This window comes from Gavialis gangeticus, unplaced genomic scaffold, assembly GCF_001723915.1.
Source record: "Gavialis gangeticus isolate Ggan-Ray unplaced genomic scaffold, GavGan_comp1, whole genome shotgun sequence".
In the NCBI taxonomy this organism is placed as follows: Eukaryota; Metazoa; Chordata; order Crocodylia; family Gavialidae; genus Gavialis; species Gavialis gangeticus.
This window is the reverse complement of record NW_017728997.1, coordinates 25,479,603-25,483,419: the sequence shown is the minus strand read 5'-3', so window position 1 is coordinate 25,483,419 and position 3,817 is coordinate 25,479,603.

Below are 3,817 nucleotides of genomic sequence, written 5' to 3'. Positions count from 1 at the left end.
TAGGGTGGGAGCTGGAATTAAAAAGTTATAAACACTTGATAAATCTTGATGTTAAAAGGCTGGTACGTGGAATGGGGTTAACTTCCCCCACCACGCACACAAGCCAGAAGGATCTACAAAAATATAAGATGGAGGGTGAGGTGTAGAATATCATCTGAAAACAAACCCACTTTATTGTTTCTGTCCTGGGTGGCTCTGAGCTGTACCAGCTTGTGCCTAGTGAGAACATGCAGCCTGTTTTATCATTGGCAAGGACTTTCTCATGTACAGCACCACATCCACAACAGCAGTAGGCTAGGTTCTGATGTCCTTACTTAGCTCTTACTCAGCATTTGATCCAATAATGACGGACAAAAGGAGATCCCTTAGACCATAAAATGTGGCTCACTGAGTTTACTTTCCTGTCATATTTACAGTGCACCGGTGGCCTGAATGCTAGTTTTTTTCTAAAGCAGGAGATCATGTTTCTCAGTGGCACAAGGCATTTCACTCTGTCTGCAGTTGAGGCTTGGGTTCAGTTCTTGACTTACCTCACTTTCACCTTTGTTTTTTGGGGTTTCATCCTATTTCCTAGCAGGGACCTTTATGCCATCACAACCATATTGTTTTGAAAAATGCCTTCTTGCAGTTCACTCTGAGCACAGAATAAAAGCTTTTAAAGGACATAACTGGAAATCAGCATTCTAATTTGAATGTAGAGTGTCCAGATAGCTTTGCAAAATGTACATTTTATTTATAATGATGTAATGAATTTGTTTCCCTTGATGGACATTTTAGCATCCTCAGAGTCAGTCACAGAACAGGCAAGGAAATAAGGTGCTGATATATTTGTAAGGCCTATGAACATTGACTCTGATGTAGCAAATATACATATGTACTTAACTTGTAATCCGTGGAAGTACTCCTGTGGGAAAGGTTGAGTAGGTATGTGAGCCTGGGCAGAAATCAGGGCTGCTGTCCAGACCCTTTACTGATCATATATTTAGCACCAAAATCTCACCAAAGCAGAGAAAATATGACCGCACCAAATAAGGCAGTTCTATTAGTTCTTCCCTGCCATGAGTCAGTAGTCAATCCGAAAGTTTGTGTTGGTAGGGAGTGGTGTGCCAATAAATTAGTCAGATATCTAAAAGGTAAGAGTTCAAGCCTTACTCCATGATTCTGTTTAAAAGAAAGTCTCCTTTTGATTGTTGTTTTAAAAATGTTTACTGGCAGTAGATCATTAGCACTTAGAAGCAAGTATTGGGGCCCCAGTGTGCTAGGTGCTGTACAGACTCCCTGGCTGCTTGCAGATGTCTGAAAAAAAACGAAAAAATGAGTTGCTTTAAACTCAGTGTGCTCCCACACCGAACCCAGAAGATGCCCAGAAGAGGCAGTGCCTTAGACCCAGCTCGCCCGATGTCTGTATAGATTGGGCACTTTAGTGAGGCTTTTCTGGTGCTTTTATCTAGTAGCTGATTAAATCAACGATTAGATAAAAGTGTCAAAAAACCCCACTGAATCACCCAAACTATACAGATGCTGTGGAGCTGGGTCGAATTAATGCACTGCTTCTTCCTGTAAACTGCGGGGGTTTTTTCGTTTTCTTTTTAAACATCTGCAAGCAGCCCGTTTCTATCCTCCGCAGCCGTGTTGAACCAGCAGATGCCTATGGAACACAGGCCCTTATACCTATCCGATCTGTTGTATGTTTGGCATGGTTCTCTCTGCCTACTACCTTTTTCACTTCCAGCACTAAGAAACTGTATCATCAGGCTCTTCTAAAGAGCTGGCAGGCCAAAAAGACAAGAAAGCTGAATGCGTTATCTCTATTCTACAACTAGGAAGCAGAGGAAAGAGATGGTAGGGCCCCCATCTTGCTTATCTTTAATGACTTGTATGCCTGTTAGCATGAGCCAGAGCTAGATGAATTGATCACAGTCCAGAAGGATGTCTGTGGCAGATGAAAGAACTCAGCCTTAAGGCATAGCTATAGGGCACAGTGTATTGCTGTTCAGCCAAGCTCAGATGCTAGATGCAGGGTAGCTACATTAAAACAGCACTTTTCCTAGGCCAACAGCTTCTCAGCAGAGCAAATTAGCCAAGGCGGTACCGTATGCTAACTTGTTGGTATCCAAGCTAGAGTCTTTAGATTATGCTAGCTCAGGTACCTGCATATAGCACTAGCATTGTGCCGTGTAGATATCCCCTTAGTTACTAAAAGCTGTGCGGTACATTAACCACAAGGCCATTGGTTTTCTCAGCTTTTAATAGGCAATTAAAAGTTTATTGTATTTATGTTTTTTTGGGTTAGATTTGCCTCTGTCCAGTTTGAACGTTTAAATTAAAGTTCCAAGTTTGGTTATTACAGCTGCTAAACTTTTACCTTAGTAGGCAGATTTCTGCCTCTAGTGCAGGCCAGGCCCTAGATTTCACTGATGAAGGCTGTAACAAGTCATTTGTAAGTAGACAGAGCACTGCCTTCCTTGGGGAAGAACATGAAGTATTTATGGACTACATTTATTAGAGTAGCCCTAAAAGGCCCCAGCTGAGATTGAGAGATACATAAAATGTGTGTGCGCCTCCCCACCCCCATTTGAGTTATAAGTCCCATCATTTTAACAGCATGATTACTTGGCAAAGGATTTCATAGAAAACATGCCCGCGCTCTAAGATTTCAGGTGCCTTGAGGATGTGCCTGGATCCCATGCCCTGGTGCCTAGCCACTAGCACAGCTGGATTGGTATGAAAGCCTGCTGTAGGCAGCCGGAGCTACCTATGGAGCTGACCCAGGTGTGGGACAGGAGCAAATTGAATTGTTGAAAGGGTTTAGAGCCCTTCAACACCAGGGGTTTTATACTGAGGCAGCTGCCTGGGGGAACAGCTGGAATTGAGGTGAATCTCCAGGGTAGGCAAGGTCTGGAGCCCTGATCCCACCAGATCTAAAGCCGGGGATAAGAAGGCAACACCCAGAGGATTTAAGGTGACAACACCCACAGGCCTCAAACCTACGGTGTCAGCCACCACAGGCAGATCTAGGACATTGAAAAGGGGAGCGCAGATGGTAAGGTGCATCATCCCATATGAAAACACCACTTCTTTTTCTCCAGTTAAAAAATAGACCAGAAGCTTTACTAGGATGCTAGGAGCCTAGGGCTGCATTATCCTGTTTAAGATCCAAGCAAAAACCAGTTTAAGTTGGTGAGTTCAAAACAACCTGCAGGGCTGGGAAATAGGAATATCCTTACAGCCAGCAGCTCAGAGGCAGCAGCGCTGCAAAACAAAGGCTTGCTTGCACTGAGCCTTTGAGAAGAGGGGTGTAAACCAAAGGCTTGCTTGACTAGTGGGACACCGAGACATTAAGAAGAGCGGTGTAAACCCCTGGGTCATGAAGAGCTTAGTAGGGATGGGTAGGTGACAGCTCCCCCCTGCCCTGCCCAAGCAGGTCCCTCGGGCAGAGAGCAGCAAGCCTCCCTGCAACCCAGGGGCATTTTGCTGCCGGAGAGTCACGTCTTTGACCGCAGGGACTTTGAGGCCTCGGTGTTACTGGAGGAAAAAAGGAAAAGAAAAAAAAAAAAGCCTTGTGCAAAACTCAAAAAACTCCTCTCGTGCAAGACTTCCAGGTCAGGCCTGACGCCCCTGGGTGGTTTGGGACCGAGCTTCTGTCAGCGGGCCTCGTGCTGATGCCATGAGGGGCAATGGTCCCGAGTTGAGGAAGGGAAACGTAGGGCAAAGACCAGGAGAAACCTCCCGAGCAGGAGAGAGAGCACCACAGCGCGGGGCGGGGGCCGGGGCCGCTTTGCGGGGGCTGGCGGAGAGGGCGGGGGCGCGGCGCGGT